The sequence below is a fragment of the Balaenoptera borealis genome (genome assembly GCF_965194805.1).
Source record: "Balaenoptera borealis genome assembly, chromosome: 10".
Lineage (NCBI taxonomy): Eukaryota > Metazoa > Chordata > Mammalia > Artiodactyla > Balaenopteridae > Balaenoptera > Balaenoptera borealis.
This window is the reverse complement of record NC_138874.1, coordinates 27,014,022-27,032,326: the sequence shown is the minus strand read 5'-3', so window position 1 is coordinate 27,032,326 and position 18,305 is coordinate 27,014,022. Positions and strand designations below refer to the sequence as shown.

Sequence of the window (18,305 nt, the reverse complement as noted above, 5' to 3'; positions counted from 1 at the left end):
GCATTTTTTACAGAAATAGAACAAAAAAATCTTAAAATCTGTATGGAGACAAAAAAGACTCCGAATAGCCAAAGCAATTTTGAGGGGAAAAAAACAGAGCTGGAGGAATCAGACTCCCTGACTTCAGACTATACTACAAAGCTACAGTAATCAAGAGAGTATGGTACTGGCACAAAAACAGAAATATAGATCAATGGAACAGGATAGAAAGCCCAGAGATCAACCCATGCACCCATGGTCAACTAGTCTATGACAAAGGAGGCAAGGATATACAAGAGAAAAGACAGTCTCTTCAATAAGTGGTGCTGGGAAAACTGGACAGCTACATGTAAAGGAATGAAATTAGAACACTCCTTAACACCATACACAAAAATAAACTCAAAATGGATTAAAGACCTAAATGTAAGACTAGACACTATAAAACTCTTAGAGGAAAATCATAGGAAGAACACTCTGACATAAATCACAGCAAGATCTTTTTTGACCCACCTCCTAGAGTCATGGAAATAAAAACAAAAATAAACAAATTGGACCTAATGAAACTTAAAAGCTTTTGCACAGCAAAGGAAACTATAAACAAAATGAAAGGACAACCCTCAGAATGGGAGAAAATAATTGCAAATGAATCAATGGACAAAGGAATAATCTCTGAAATATATAAACAGCTCATGCAGCTCATTATTAAAAAAACAAACTACCCAATCAAAAAATGGTCAGAAGACCTAAATAGACATTTCTCCAAGAAGACATACAGATGGCCAAGAGGCACGTGAAAAGCTGCTCAACATTACTAATTATTAGAGAAATGCAAATCAAAACTACAATGAGGTATCACCTCACACCAGTTAGAATGGGCATCATCATAAAATCTACAAACAACAAATGCTGGAGAGGGTGTGAAGAAAAGGGAGCCCTCTTGCACAGTTGATGGGAATGTAAATTGATACAGTCACTATGGAGAACAGTATGGAGGTTCCTTAAAAAACTAAAAATAGAATTACCATATGACCCAGCAATCCCACTACTGGGCATATACACAGAGAAAACCATAATTCAAAAGGACACATGCACCCCAATGTTCATTGCAGCTCTATTTACAATAGCCAGGTCATGGAAGCAACCTAAGTGTCCATCGACAGATGAATGCATAAAGAAGATGTGGTACATGTATACAATGGAATACACTCAGCCATAAAAAGGAATTAAATTGCATCATTTGTAGAGATGTGGATGGACCTAGAGACTGTCATACGGAGTGAAGTAAGTCAGAAAGAGAAAAACAAATATCATATATTAACGCATGTATGTGGAATCTAGAAAAATGGTACAGACGAACTAGTTTGCAAGGCAGAAATAAAGACCCAAATGTAGAGAACAAACGTATGGACACCAATGGGGGGAAGTGGCAGTGGGAGCAGATGAATTGGGAGATTGGAATTGACAAATATACACTAATATGTATAAAATAGATAAGTAATAAGAACCTGCTGTATAAAAAATAAATTAATTAAATTAAATTTTTTAAAAAAAAGAAATTCTGGGGTTAGGTTTACAAATAGCACCTCACTTGAAATTCATTTGCAGACAAGTAACTGTGGCATAGGTAGGTTGACATCAATTCGTTAAGTTCTGCTCATGTCACTGATGTGGGTAGTTTTATAAAAACAAGACCTTTAAACTTTCAATTTGAGTAACGATGAAATTTTTGTACCACAATGGTTGCCTCATGGCAAGATGCTTAAAAGACCTGTCAAACCAACCATTTTCTTGTACAAGGTGTTCCAAATCGGCTGGCATTTCCTATGATAAGTGGCACTCAACAGTACGCCTGCCAGCAGATATTACTCAGATGTGTAAATAAAATTTTAAAATCCTCTTAGTCCACAAGGTGAAGGTACTGCTATAACTAGGAGTGAGAAAAGTCTTTTAGAAAGAAAATTGTGTGCTGGAGAAGGCATTTTTAAAACTGATGTTTGAAACTGTTTCCCTCATTACGTGATGTCATTCCTGAAAACCATCTAAGTGTGATAACCACAGAAACCCCCGTATCTACATGCTTTAAAAACTCAGAAACATCAAGAAAATGAAAAGACAACCCAAAGGATGGGGGAAAACATTTGCAAATCATATATCTGATATCATACGACATACTAAGAACACTTACAAGTCAACAGTAAAAAGACAGACAGCCCAATTTTTAAATGGGCAAAGGACTTGAGTAGACATTTCTCTAAAGAATATATACAATATCACTGATGAACATAGATGCAAAAATCCTCAACAAAATACTAGCAAACAGAATCCAACAGCACATTAAAAGGATCATACACCATGATCAAGTGGGGTTTATCCCAGGAATGCAAGGATTCTTCAATATACGCAAATCAATCAACGTGATACATCATATTAACAAATTGAAGGAGAAAAACCATATGATCATATCAATAGATGCAGAGAAAGCTTTCGACAAAATTCAACACCCATTTATGATAAAAGCCCTGCAGAAAGTAGGCATAGAGGGAACTTTCCTCAACATAATAAAGGCCATATATGACAAACCCACAGCCAACATCATTCTTAATGGTGAAAAACTGAAAGCATTTCCTCTAAGATCAGGAACAAGACAAGGTTGCCCACTCTCACCACTATTATTCAACATAGTTTTGGAAGTGTTAGCCACAGCAATCAGAGAAGAAAAAGAAATAAAAGGAATCCAAATTGGAAAAGAAGAAGTAAATCTGTCACTGTTTGCAGATGACATGATACTATACATAGAGAATCCTAAAACTGCTACCAGAAAACTACTAGAGCTAATCAATGAATTTGGTAAAGTAGCAGGATACAAAATTAATGCACAGAAATCTCTTGCATTCCTATATACTAATGATGAAAAATCTGAAAGTGAAATTAAGAAAACACTCCCATTTACCATTGCAACAAAAAGAATAAAATATCTAGGAATAAACCTACCTAAGGAGACAAGAGACCTGTATGCAGAAAATTATAGGACACTGATGAAAGAAATTAAAGATGATACAAATAGATGGAGAGATATACCATGTTCTTGGATTGGAAGAATCAACATTGTGAAAATGACTCTACTACCCAAAGCAATCTACAGATTCAATGCAATCCCTATCAAACTACCACTGGCATTTTTCACAGAACTAGAACAAAAAATTTCACAATTTGTATGGAGACACAAAAGACCCCGAATAGCCAAAGCAATCTTGAGAACGAAAAATGGAGCTGGAGGAATCAGGCTCCCTGACTTCAGACTATATTACAAAGCTACAGTAATCAAGACAGTTTGGTACTGGCACAAAAACAGAAATATAGATCAATGGAACAGGATAGAAAGCCCAGAGATAAACCCACACACATATGGTCACCTTATCTTTGATAAAGGAGGCAAGCATATACAGTGGAGAAAAGACAGCCTCTTCAATAAGTGGTGCTGGGAAAATTGGACAGCTACATGTAAAAGTATGAAATTAGAACACTCCCTGACACCATACACAAAAATAAACTCAAAATGGATTAAAGACCTAAGTGTAAAGCCAGACACTATCAAACTCTTAGAGGAAAACATAGGCAGAACACTCTATGACATACATCACAGCAAGATCCTTTTTGACCCACCTCCTAGAGAAATGGAAATAAAAACACAAATAAACAAATGGGACCTAATGAAACTTAAAAGCTTTTGCATAGCAAAGGAAACCATAAACAAGACCAAAAGACAACCCTCAGAATGGGAGAAAATATTTGCAAATGAAGCAACTGACAAAGGATTAATCTCCAAGATTTACAAGCAGCTCATGCAGCTCAATAACAAAAAAACAAACAACCCAATCCAAAAATGGGCAGAAGACCTAAATAGACATTTCTCCAAAGAAGATATACAGATGGCCAACAGACACATGAAAGAATGCTCAACATCATTAATCATTAGAGAAATGCAAATCAAAACTACAATGAGGTATCATCTCACACCGGTCAGAATGGCCATCATCAAAAAATCTACAAACAATAAATGCTGGAGAGGGTGTGGAGAAAAGGGAACACTCTTGCACTGTTGATGGGAATGTAAATTGATACAGCCACTATGGAGAACAGTATGGAGGTTCCTTAAAAAACTAAAAATAGAACTACCATACGACCCAGCAATCCCACTACTGGGCATATACCCTGAGAAAACCATAATTCAAAAAGAGTCATGTACCAAAATGTTCCTTGCAGCTCTATTTACAATAGCCAGGACATGGAAGCAACCTAAGTGTCCATCATCTGATGAATGGATAAAGAATATGTGGCACATATATACAATGGAATATTACTCAGCCATAAAAAGAAATGAAATGGAGGTATTTGTAATGAGGTGGATGGAGTTAGAGTCTGTCATACAGAGTGAAGTAAGTCAGAAAGAGAAAAACAAATACAGTATGCTAACACATATATATGGAATCTAAGGGGAAAAAAAAGGTCATGAAGAACCTAGTGGCAAGATGGGAATAAAGACACAGACCTACTAAAGAATGGACTTGAGGATATGGGGAGGGGGAGAGGTGAGATGTGACAGGGTGAGAGAGTGTCATGGACATATATACACTACCAAATGTAAAATAGATAGCTAGTGGGAAGCAGCCACATAGCACAGGGAGATCAGCTCGGTGCTTTGTGACCGCCTGGGGGGGTGGGATGGGGAGGGTGGGAGGGAGGGAGATGCGGGAGGGAGGAGATATGGGAACGTGTGTATATGTGTAGCTGATTCACTTTGTTATAAAGCAGAAACTAACACACCATTGTGAAGCAATTATACTTCAATAAAGATGTTTAAAAAAAAAAAAAAAAGAATATATACAAATGCCCAATATGCCCAGGAAAACATGTTCAACATAATTAGTCACTAGGGAATTGCAAATATGTATTACGGTATCACATGATCCACAGTCGGACTATATGCAGTGTTTTGACTGCACAGGGAGCTGGCATCCCCAACTCCTGTGCTGTTCAAGGGTCAACTGTATTTTGTTGAGGATTTTTTCATCTATGTTCATCAGTGATATTGGCCTGTACTTTTCTTTTCTTGTGGTATCTTAGTCTGGTGTTGGCGTCAGGGTGATGGTGGCTTCACAGAATGAGTTTGGGAGTGTTTCTTCCTCTGCAATTTTTTGGAATAGTTTCAGAAGGATAGGTGTTAACTCTTCTCTAAATGTTTGGTAGAATTCACCTGTGATGCTGTCTGGTCCTGGACTTTGCTGAGAGGTTTTTGTTTTAAATTACTGATTCAGTTTCATTACTGGTAATTGGTCTGTTGATATTTTTTATTGTTCCTGATTCAGTCTTGGGAGATTGTACATTTCTAGGAATTTGTCCATTTCTTCTAGGTTGTCCTTTTTATTGACATATAATTGTTCATAATAATCTCTCATGATCTTTCATATTTCTGTTGTGTCAGTTGTAACTTATTTTTCATTTCTTAAAATGGACCCTCTCTCTTCTTTTCTTGACGAGTCTGGCTAAAGGTTTATCAATGTTCTTTATCCTTTCAAAGAACCAGCTTTTAGTTTCATTGAAATTTTCTATTGTTTTCTTAGTCTCTATTTCATTTATTCGACTCTGACATTTATGATTTCTTTCCTTCTACTAACTTTAGGTTTTGTTTGTTCTTCTTTTTCTGGTCCTTTAGGTGTAAGGTTAGGTTGTTTATTTGAGATTTTTCTTGTTTCCTGAAGTAGGCCTGTATGGCTGTAAACTTCCCTCTTCAAACTGCTTTTGCAGCATCCCATAGGTTTTGGATCATTCTGTTTTCATTTTCATAAGTCTCCAAGTGTTTTTTATCTCCTCAGTGACCCATTGGTTGTTTGCCTGAGTATCTTCACAGGTACCACATGTGAGTTCATCGAGAACAAACTGCTAGGCCACAGGCTCCCACGAAACCAGACAGGCCACGTTTTGGCCACACTTTGCTGCCTTAGCCGAAGACACAGCTGCAGTGCCAGCCCGGGATGGGCCTGACCGGCCCCATCCAGCTGCCCCCTCGGGCCAGCCTCACCGGGATCCCGAAGACCTTAGGGGCCTCGGTCCCCTGTGCCTCTCAACAGCAGGGCATGTGCTTCCGGGGCATTCCTCACACCTGCTACCCTTCCAGGGGTGCCGCCTTCCACATGGGCGGAGGGGATGCGAGCCCGGGGATGGATTCAGTTCCTGAGACAGAGTGGAGGAGGTGACCCTGTACCTCCTCCTTGCTGCGGCCTTCCTGGTGCAGTAGACTGTGGGCAATAAGGGAGTTCAGCATCGCCATGGCTCACAGGCCACCACACAAACTGCGAGGGAGCGTCTGTAACGGGATTCGCTACAAATATTTCTTCAAGCAAATGCGCCACTGGCGAGGGCTTGAAAGTTCGCTGGGAATTTAAGAACTGACCTCACAATGCCAGAGTACAGACCTGCTCAGTCCTCTAGTGCAAGGGCCACAGACTATGTCTGTAAAGGGGCAGAGAGGCAACGGGCCGGCTTTGCAGGCCAGAGGCCCCACCACAACTCACCTCCTCCATGAGACAGCGGATGGGAGGTAGGCTGTGCGCCCATGAAACCACAGCCACAGGCACAGCCAGGGCCCAGGGGACCGTCTGCCGCAGGACTCCAGCCCCGTTCCAGTCCAGTCCCTCCCCGCAGGAGGGAAGCATGGCCAGGTCCCCCAGGAAGCGACCTCCAGGTAAGGACAGCCTTCTGAGACAGAGGGATGCTCGAAGCTGGACCGCGCATCAGTCTGGGAGGCCCTGTCTCGCCCACCCCCAGAACAAGCCGTTTTACACTGGCCAGAGGCTTGGGGGTGGGTCTCAGAAGCCAGACAACCAATCAGCCTTTGCCCCCATGATGTAATGCTTCCAATACGGAATCTGACTGGCTGCAGGACTTGTCACTGACTCACTAAGCTTTACAGGGATGAAATCTGTGGCATCCAGGGTTTTCTCCCGTAATGGGAGGCTGGGTTAAGCCCCGGTGGAACTCGATTGCTGTTTTCCTGTCCTTCAGTTCACTTCTGAAATTATACACAGTGTGTGGGGTTCTTGCGCTTTCATGCATTTTACTTTCATTAGCATAAAAAGTCCTTCGATTGATAGATTTTCCAAAGCAGTAAACGTTTTCTGGACATTAATGCTCCATACTTTTCAGAGTCCTGCTGTTGTTTTTATTACTTCCATTTTATCCATGGAAACAGACAGCCCGGAGCAGAAAAGCTTCCCAGTTGCACTGAGTCTAGGGGCGAGGACTCTTGACCCCAGATTTTAAAAACAGAAAGAAAGGTAAGAAGCCACAAGTCTGAGAGTGGCTCTGGCAATATTTTCTGGGCTATCGGTCCCCCCACTCCGGCTCCACATGTCCCATTTCCTGTGTGTGCATCCACTCTGCGGCCGGCCGCCAGCCAGGGGCCTGTGTGCAGGGCAGTGCGCCGGGAGACTTGGCTCCGGGGCCACCTGGGCTGGGCTCCACCCCAGCGGCCCCGTGGCCTTGAGCAAGGCCTATGCTTGGGTGAGTATCAGCTTCCACGTTGTAAAGTGAGCCTAACAGAGTCTCCCTGGCAGAGCAATTGTCAAGATTCAAGGAGGGCACGTGTGCGAGTCCCTGGCACAAAGCTGGTGCTCGAAGAACAGTAGGCTGGCTTCACATGGCGTCCGCCCCAGGGAGTGGGCTTGGGGAGGGTTGGGGGTTTGGCCAGCATCCACAGGAGGCTGGGGTGAGGTGACTTCCTGGGCTGGCGGGGCCAGGAGCCCGAGCAGCCTCACGCGGCGTGGAGAACCCCTTTCCAGGAACATGGGCTCAGCCTTGCCCGTGGGAACCTCCAGTGTCCCCAGGACAGAGCAGCCCCGCCTGCACAGCAGTCACACTTCCCACAAAGCTGTCAGGGGTGGGGCGAGGGGACAATGCGTTGTCTACCCAGGAGGGTGCCCACGGGACTCCGCTGAGCCAGGTGCCGGGCCCCTGAGACGTCTCCCTGGCACACGTGGGGCTCCCTCTGCTTGGACCAAATACACTTCTGCAGTTTGGTATGACTTTAGATCTGGGATACTCAAAAACACACAGGCAGATGTGGGTTGTATGCGTATCTTTCCTACAGTATGAGGACAAGCCAGGCCACAGCTTTTTTTTTTTTAAACCAGAGCTTAAACTTCCATTTGGCAATTTCTTATCACTTGAAATTGTCCACATTTGCTAACTTTTGGATATCCTTGTGGTTACACCAAAGAAAAAGTTAAGGCTATTTTTCCTTGAACTGCCTGCAGTATCATGTCCTCATTTAGAAAGATTTATCAAAATCTATTATATATTATCTTACTTTGAAGAAAACGCTGAATAGCTCTTTTTGGTCAAGAAAACTGATAAAAATTGGCAGGCCTTGGCTCTTAATTAGCCCTGGGAAATGAGTTTTTAGATTAAAAAATCTTTTGCATCAAAAAATAAAAAAATAAAAGAACACGGAGAAGCAGTGTTTGAGACGGAAGAGCCCCACTCGGGGCCTCCTGGGAGACGGAGGGGCGCTGGCAGGAGGGCACACGTCTGGGCTGGGGAGGGGTCTGGGTTCAAAGCTGGGTTCTCCGCCCTCTGTCCACCCTCCCTCCAAACCCCCTACCCAGCCACCAAGACGACCGCTGTGCTCGCCCTGCACCAGCTCATGCAGCCCCAGGGAACCAAAGCGCTGCGATCGCAGAATCATCTCAGCAACAGGAGCGCTGCCAGCTTTCACCCAGGCTGGAGGAGAAGCGAGGCAGAGCGAGCAGCCTGGCCCCCTCCCCGCACCATCCCCACTCAGGGCCCGGGATGTGTGAACCCCTCGCCCCGGGAGCGCAGACCACAGGATGAAGCCGCAGCAGCGCGCACCGCTCCGCGTCTGAAAATCCCAAGATGCTCTCTTTAACACAGTCCTCTGGATACGGAGGAGCCTCCATAACTTCCCCGAGTGGCACCATTAGTCGCGCTTCACTGGAAGGCTGTTTCCAGCGCGGCTCACACCCCAGCCTCCCCACATGTGGACACGCGCATCTGAGCGCCTTCTGCCTCTGACAGTGTGTCTCAGAGGCTTACGACCTGGGAGGCTTCATCTCTCAGTCGGGGGAGACACAATGACAGGACCAGGATCTCTCCTGCATCGTAGAAGCCGCCCCGGTCACGCCCTGCCATTCTGAGCATGCGCGTTCATATGCGCCCCTGACGGAGACTTTCCCCAGGCTGCCAGATGGTAAGTGATGGAACCTAGATCTCAGCAGTCTCCCTCCAAAGCAGAGTCTTTTTCTCCTCTGTAGCCACGAATCCAGAGGCGGAGCTGTCGTTTGCTACTTGGCTGCATGATGCTCAGCCCCGGGCCGAGCCAGAGCCCCGTCCCACGCCGGCTCGGTCCCACGGATCCTGAGCCCCTCCGCCCTCTGCCTCTGCAGGGATGCTGGGCAAACCCGCCCCCTCCACACTTCAGCGCTGCCAGTGGGTGGGTGGTAGTCGCGCACTAAAAGAGAGGTAGCTGGGTGTCAAGTGGCGGCTGGCGTGTCCCCTCCCCTCTGCATCAGCAGCAGGTGAGGAGCCCAGAAGATGGTCTGAAACGACTGCCCACTTCCTTCTCCTTCCCCCGCTCCACCTCCCCCACGTCGTCTGTGGGCTGAACCCCCCTGAGGTCCGCAGTTCATCCACCCTAAGCCCGAGCCCCCTCCCCTCCTGGCCGCCTGCCACAGTGTTCAACGTGGTCAGAGTCTTAAACCTACATCTGAAGTCCGGAACCCAAAACCTGGGAAAAGCCGTCCTCCGCAGTTGGTGGCGGAGGTAGAAGTAGAGACCCACCGTCTTCCCCTTCACCTTGAAGAGCTGAGAAGCAGGGAGACAGGTCGCCACACCCAGGGCCGGGGATGCGAGGGCTCCCACAGGTCAGGCCCCGGCGGCAGGGCAGATTTCTTCTGGGGGGCTCTGCCTCCATCCTCTCCAGGCCCTGAGCAGCTCTCCCCCTGGACCACGTCCTGAAACGTTCCTGTGGATTCCAGCCAGGGGTCTTGGACCCTCAAACAGCAAACCCTCACCCCTTTACAGAGCGTTACTCCAGTGCCCCACGCTGCACAGAATGTGCCTGGGGCCAGATGTCACACGTTGCAGCGGGGACATGCAGATCGCGAAGCACGCCGGGCTGCCCTCCACACCTGCAGGCCTGGAGAGCAGGGGGTCTCCTCTGACATTTGGCTGTGACCCTGCTCCTCCCCCCAGGCCAGGCAGAAGCGGCTCTTGAAATGGACGTTAGTCTCTGCTGCAGAGAGAAGCCATCCACGGTATGAGGTCACCTCACGTTACAGCTTTCCCTGGGGTGAGGGCTACACCCAGCACAGAAAAGACCAGCCTCCCCTTCCCGTCATACCAGCATTAATATCGCGCACCAAGCTTGTCCTCTCTTCTGCCCGGTTAATAAAGTTCTGCTCTCAAAGCCTCAGGAAGGAGCTTTATTAAAGAAGGTCAGGTCCGGCCAGCAGGCACTCGTGGTGACAAAGGATCTGAGGCAGGATTTTTTTCCAATGAAAAGGCTGCAGCAATTTACTCCTGGTCAGACTCCTACTAAACCACGGGAAAGGCTACTGCCTTCGGGGTATGAGATTGTAAATGGTACCCTGATGAAGACATTTTGCTGGGTCCTGCGCGGTTCTACCACAGGAATTCTAATGTATTCACCCTCTAAGCTTTCCAGCAACAGGGATGGCATATGCTGACTGCCCAGTGGCTGCAAATTAAGGCTAGAGCCCAGACAATGTCTAAAGACCGGTGAGTCCTTTCTAAAGACTTTTTCTTAAGGAAGCAGGACTTTTCAGTTACTTTCCAAATCTCTTGACTGTGGCTCAGAGATGGATTCTGTCCCTTGCTGTCAAGGGAGGAGAAGGGAGGGGAGGGCAGGGAAGAGGAGGAGGGAGGGCTGGTCGGTACTCTCCCCCGCTCAGTAGCAGGAGGACCAGCCACTCCCGGACACTGTCATTTCCTCACTGTGGCTTAGGGAGTTTGCGGCTTCTCAAATGCCTACTTTAGGAGGCAAGTGAGAAAATCCCAGGGAGGCTGAAGGACTCCGAGATCAGAAAGTCACCGGGTGAATCCGGAAATAAGCCTAGGAGTCCGAGCTCAGGCCAAGGCACCTCTCTTTCCTCCCAGGATGGATTTGCTTAGGAGACCTGAGTTTGCTAAGCATCCCCACAAACAGGCGGAGACTGTGGATGGTGCTCAGGGCTGAGGCTCTCGGCAGGAGAGGTCCAGGGACGGCCCCTTTCCTCAGACGGTGCAGAGACACACTGAGCTCCTGAGAGCTGAGCCCCACTCCCGACACCACTGCAGCCGGGAGGGGTCTGAGAACAGTCAGGGGGTCGCCCTTCTGAGGCTCAGTGCCCCTTCCTCCTCCTGGGGCCCCAGAGCTCCTGCTGGGCAGGACGTGGCCTTGGGCAGCTTCGGGGTTATCCTTCCCAAGGAAGGGGCGGTTCAAGGGTGCTTCAAGCTCACATCTTGAAGGTAACCACAATAAGTGAAGTGAAGAAAGGGGCTGTGGCTTCCATCTTCAGCTGGAATTAAACTGGAAACAATGGAGAGTTTTTAATAATGAGCCCGTGTCACTTCTCAGCCTCATGATGCAGGTGTGGCAAGAAACCTGTTGATCAGGAAAAGCAACTCCAGCAGTGATAGCTTACTGGATCTAACGCCCTTGACCCCAAGCCCCAGCTCTCTCACCTGACCTGAGCACCCACCTGAAGTCACTTAACCCATCTGGGGTCAGCCAGGCAGAGGGAGCCTTGAGGAATTTATGCTTCTGCAGTGCTTACTAAGTTCCAAGTCTCATCTCAGCACTTTACAGGCACTGATTTCCAAAACCTTGAAAGACCTCTACTGGGCAGATCCCATTATTGTCTCCATTTAAAAAGTAATGGGGGACCACCCTGGCGGTCGAGTGGTTAGGACTCAGCGCTTCCACTGCAGGGGCACAGGTTCGACACCTGGTCGGGGAACTATGATCCTGCATGCCGCGTGGTGTGGCCAAAAAATAAATAAAATAAATTTTAAAAATAAAGTAATGGATCCCTTCTCACCACTCGTTTTCAGTGTCGTACTGGAAGTCCTAACCAATGCAATAAGAAAAGGAAATAAATGATCTAAGGTTGAGAAGGAAGAAACAAAGCTGTCTTTGTTCACAGAGGGCATGACTGTCCATGTAGAAATTTAAAAGAATCAAAAACAAACAAACAAATTCCTGGAACTTAGAAGCAATTATAGCAAGATTGCAAGATATAAGGTTAATATACAAAAGTCAAACGCCTTTCTACGTACCAGTTATGAACAAGTGGAATTTGAAACTAAAACCCCAGTGCACCCCCAAAATGAACTACTTAGGTATAATTCTAACAAAATATGTACAAGACCTCTAGGAGAAAAGCTATGAAAAATGATGGAAAATTGAGTCAGAGAGAGGTTGATTAACCTACCTAAGTTCACACAGCTTATACTGGGGAAGGAAGGATATGAAACAAGGGAGCCCGGCTCTGACGTCCATGTTATAACCGCCATGCTAGGCTGTCTTGCTGGTGAGGTTTGCTGGCATCTGGGCCCAAGGTACTGAGGATTTATACATATCCACTGCTCTCTACTGAATCTAAGATGTTAAGTATGAAACCTGGGAAGGACACCTGGGTTCATTGAGCCCTGCACTCCCACTTAATAGATGAGGGTGCCGAGGCCCCAGGAAGAGGCTTCCCAAGGTCACTAAGGAGGCCTCAGATCAATCTTAAACCTGGAAAGAGCACACATGCTTGTAGAGTGCCTGCAGCGCTAACTACACCATCATATTGGTGAGAATGGGCTTGGCCATACTGTCCAAACCACAGACCCTGAAATCTCAGTGGCTCACCACAGCAATCCACTTCTTGATCTAGTATGGTCTGACGTGGGCTGGACACAGGGTGAAGCTCCTCTGTGCAGGCAGCAGGCTGCTTTTGGGGTTCACATCCCCAGAACATCTCAACACATGACCCTGGTATTCCCCCTCCCAGTCCCGACCTGAAGAAGGTCCAGCAGGTGATGCAAGGGTTGGTGCAACTTTGATTCAAGTTAGAAGCTCTCATTATTACGCCAGCCTGGACATTATAATCAACTCGTTGAGATGGAGTTTTGTGATCAGAAGTCACCAAAGGACCTTTGATTCTCTGAGAGAAACTAGAGAAGCTCGGGGCCTATGTAGGTGCAGAGGTGCTTTGCACGAGGCTTGGGAGGCCGAGCCTCAGCTGCTCACCTGCACCAACCTTCCGTGGCCCAGGAAGACCTTTAGCCTTCACGTGGTTGTATGCTGTTGAATATCGGCAGAGATGAGATATCATTACTGCAGTGAGTTAGGACCGCCGTCTCTGTCCACTCTGTCTTGGAGAAGGTGGTGGTAGAATGGGCTCCTATGTCCCTGAGTCAGCCATAGGACTGGCTGTAAGATATTCCTGGGAGCCCGTCATCACCAGACACCAGCAGGAACTGATTACACACTGAAGTGACTGCAAACCACTAAACCCAAATTGGATGAGTCCCAGCTCTCAGCAGGGTCCCAAAATGCACTGTCTAAACCCTGCCCCATGAGTGAGCAATGTGGTAAGGGGCCTACAATGTATTTTCAAACACAGGGAAGAGACACCAGAACACAAAAAATGCAAAATGTTTATTAAAAGCTTATTAAAACTTAAATTTGCCGTTATTACTGCCACTGAAAGCTGTTTTGGAACATAATTACAGATTTCTGATGTGCATGTATATGAAAGAGATTTTCTTTTTTCATCTTTAAATTTATCTACTCAAAAACTGAGGGAAAATCCAGATACAAATTAATGAAATATGAAAGAAAAGTGACAAATAGAAGCAAAGAAATTGTACTGACATCGAGCAAATTATAGCCAAAAGAAATTTCAGAACATACCAAAAACAGTCATTAAATAAGAAGAAATCAACTTCTGGTAGAACTAATAGATTATAATGAATAGGCTCTTCTACTGTTTGATAAATCAACTAGTGAAGAGAAGTGAATCAGAGAATTCACTGGAACAATATTTAAATTTTTTGCTGAGTTGACAAAAATACTGGCATCAATATAAATGACATAAAACCCCTGATACACCAACATAACTGGAGCTGACAAATTAGCAGCATAACTGACAAATTAGTTAATGAGAAGAGTACTCAACATTAATCACTAGCACAGGAAAACTTGAATTGACCAGTGATAGAGAAATAATTTATCCCATGAATAAATATTAATGGGAAGAGGTAAAAAACTAGTTTCTAATGATTAAAACTCCTGCCCAATGTTTCTTATTCACTGGCAATAGGAAAATTCAGTAAGGAGACTGAATTTTAAATTAATATACAGAAATAATTAACTTGATATCCTTCAACATACACTAATCACAGTGAGTTACAAGATGTATTAAAGAGTAATTTACAATAGAAAAAAAGAAAAATTACTTGGGAAAAAAACTCAAGAAATAAGTAAAATCTCTATAAAAAATTTAAATGTTACTGTAGGACACATAAAAAAATAACCTGAGCAAATAGAAAAGCCTATCATATTCTTAGACTGGGAAACATCATAAATGTCACTTCTCCCTAAACTACTATATAAATAAATAGCCCATAAGTTAACAATCCTAATAAAATACTAACAAGATTGTTTAGATAAACTGATCCTAAGGATCAAATGCAGAAATAAGCAAGCAAAGCTGTCTGGACCTTTTCTGAAAAAGAAGGGTGATGATGGGTGAGCCCAGGTAGATATTGACATGGTGTAATTAATCATTGGAATAGCGTGGTACCAATGAAAAATAGACAGGCAGATAAATGGGACAGAATTAAAAGTCCATAAGTAAACCCAAGCATAAATGAAAATGTAGTGTGTGAAAAGGACAGCACTTCCAACCAGTATAGTTAAGTATGACGTTGGGACAACCAGATAACCGTCCGTGGAAAAATGAAGTGGAATTCATACTTCACGTCTTACACCAGGATAAATGTAGTATGGATTTAAATTTTTAACATAAAAATTAAATCATGAAAGCATGAGAAGACTTCATGGGATATTTTTTTTAATAATTTTGGTATAAAGAATATCTTCCTAACCATGAAACAAAATACAGAAGCCATAAAAGAAAAAAATTGATCAAACACATACATACAAATGTTTTAGAATCTGCACGGCAAAAACCAACATAAGTACAGCTAAAAGGCAAATGACAAACTGGAAAATACATTTTGCAGCTCACATCACTAATAAAGAGCTAATCTGGCCCGATATATTCTAAAGAGCTCCTTTTCAATAAAAAACATAAACTAATTGAAAAAGACAATGGCCAAGGGGAAGCTCTTCTAAAATAAAATGAAAATAAACATGAAAAGATGTTCAGATCTACTTATAGTAAGAGGAATGCAGGTTAAAATATCATTGGGGCTCCATTTTTTTCACCTACAAAATTGCAAGTGTCGAAAAATGATAACTATTATGGTGACAAGTGTGGGGTAAAATAGGCACTCATAAATGGTCGGTGGCCATGTCAATCGGGACTTCAATGGAAGGAAACCCGGCAGGATCCATCAATATCCTTTCACTCAACAATTCTACTTTTAGGAATTTCACCTGCATTATATTCATATGTGAATTATAATGGGAAGAGTTTGAAAACAACCTAAACAACTATTAATGGGGAATCAATTAACTAAAACACAGGGCATGTATATAATGGAATACAATGCAGTCACAGAAAGAACGCGGGTGCTCCTCATGTAATGATGGGGCATTATCTCCAAGATATATTTTATTTTTCTATTGAAGTGTAGTTGATTTATATGTGTGTTAGTTTCAGGTGTACAGCATAGTGATTCAATTATAAATTTTTTTTTCAGATTTTTTCCCATATTCCAAGATATATTTTAAATAGGTGAAAGATGCAAAGTACAAAACAGTATCTAAAAGGTACTAGAATTTGTTCTTAAAAATGAAGAAAAATCCATTCCTTAATATAGAGAGACTATCTCTGGAGAGATACACAAGAAACACGTCCTCTGGGAAGAGGGGAAGGGCAGAGCCTTTATGTTCATGTACCGTTTACACCTTTTATTTTTCAACTCTGTGAGGGCACTACCTACTCAACAAATAAATGGTAAATAAAAGTAAGTAAATAAGAACCAAACAAGTACATTTCCTTCTGTAGAGGAGAGAGAGGGGGTTGAGACCTTCCCTACACGGGGCAGCCAGACGCAGCCTGGAGTCGTGACTGGCAACAGGGAGCCGGGGGGAGGATGGGCGTCACTCACCTAGTGGAAGAGAGGGACCTCTGGGGCCCAAAGCGGGGAAGGGTCCCACGGTTCTGGATCCCCTGATGATTCCCAAGGCCACTGGTGAGAGCTGGAGATGAAAAGCTTTGCGTTTTTAAATAGTTACTATTATTGGGACACACAGTCTTTCAGGCTGATGGGACCTGCAGAAAAGTGGGTTTCCTGATATTCAGGAATTCCCTCCTCATCCCCCCTCCTCTGGCGCCAAACTTCCCAAACACTACTATTTCCCACTCACCCGTTCCCTTCACGAGTCAGCCTTCCCACCGTCCTAGTCTCCCGAGAGCGCCAGGAGACAGCAGGCTGCATCTGCTACCACACTCCGCGCCTCGCACAGTGCCTGGCACGCACGTGGTACGCAGCCACAGAATATCTGGGCAACAAACACACTCATAACCTCAAGGACGTTTTGCGCTCCACCCGCCCGCCCTGCGCCTGTCTTTCCCTTTATCTGGTGCTCTTTATACCCTCACGCCCTGCTCCTTCCATGCCCGAGCTCATCATCTACTGATGCTTCCATCAGCTCCACACCAGCAGCAACACCTCTGGGTTCTGGGAGGCCCGAAGGACTCTGAGACCATCTCTAGGGACACCATGTCCACTGTGTCAGGGAAGAGCAGGGCGTCCAGTCAACGTGGGACACCCCTGGGTTTGGGTGGGTGACTCAGTCCTCATGCCTCAACAGGGTGAGCTCGGAACTGAGTCTGCACGTTGCAGACACAACTCAGATGAGCCAGGGACCTCAGAGGTGGCAGGAAGAGGCTCTGCAGGGCACACCTGTCCTCTGCCCACCTGGATTGCAAGCACAGCTTCCTGCAGAAGGAATGTTTCCTAAAGTGGCAGCTGCTGGCCTCAGGCTCACCCTGAACCTGCTGGAGCAGATTTCCAGGGGTGGAGCCCCTGCATCTGTACCTTAAACACCCAGGGATTCTAACACAGACAGAGGAGAAACACACCCCAAAACGTGGTCCTGAAGAACTCCATACTTTCTGCTTTTTTATTGTGTAAGTTCTTATTTTGAAATAATTTCAAACTTTAGAGAAGTCATTCAGGAATAGGACAAAGGACCCTCCATACCCCTTATTCACCAGTTACTCAGATTTTGCTACATTCTGTCTCTCTCTCTCTCTCTCTATATATATATATATGTATATATATACACACACACATATATGTATATATTTACATATTTAATAATTGTTATTTTCTGAACCATCTGAAAGTAAGTTGCAAAGACATCATTCCCTTTTAGCCCTAAATATTTCACCATTTTCCCCTAAGAACAAGGATAGTCTTTTACATAATAACACTACAAAAAATTCAGAAAATTGAAAACTGATACAACTATCTATTCTTCATCCAAATACCAGCTTCTTCAAAATCATCAAATAACGTCTTTTACAGCCATTTCCCTGCCCCAGGATTCCACCCCCGCTACTTGTGGATTCAGCTGCACGGCCCCATCTCTCTCCACTCTCCCGCATGGACCCCTGAGTACAGGCCTGTCTGCTGTCTCCCCTCTCCCTGGCCCCGGACCCCGCACCCCTGTGGACAGATGGACACCCAGGAGGGGACGGGAGTGGGACAAGCCCAGGGCCCTGAAGACATGTCGCTGTCCAGTCCTGCCTGACCTCTGCGCCTGAGAGGGCAGTGTGTCTTCTCGAGGCCGGGGGCTTGCTTCCCAGGGCTTCAGGACAGACAGATGCGATTGTGCCCCGGAGAGCTGGGCTCCAAGCCCCGAGCTGAGCTCACTTTAAACCACACGCTCTCATGAGTGGGATCCCAGGAGTGAGCCACCAATTTCCCCCTGGGGATTGATGCAGCCTCCAGCCTCCTCCTCAGGATCAGAGGGAGAGTCTAAAACCGCTGATTTCTCCGTTTCTTCCCACACCTGAAAGGCAGATGCTCTGCTGCCCCCTTCCCACCCCACCAGCCACCAC

The 18,305-nt window shown here is 45.3% G+C and overlaps 1 long non-coding RNA gene across 1 annotated transcript in view; it reads right to left on the bottom strand.

Annotated features, from left to right (window-relative positions):
- The window catches only part of LOC309636023, a 338,850-nt gene that overhangs the window by 289,885 nt on the left and 30,660 nt on the right, over positions 1-18,305 (bottom strand). The gene's annotated exons all lie outside the window — the stretch shown is intronic.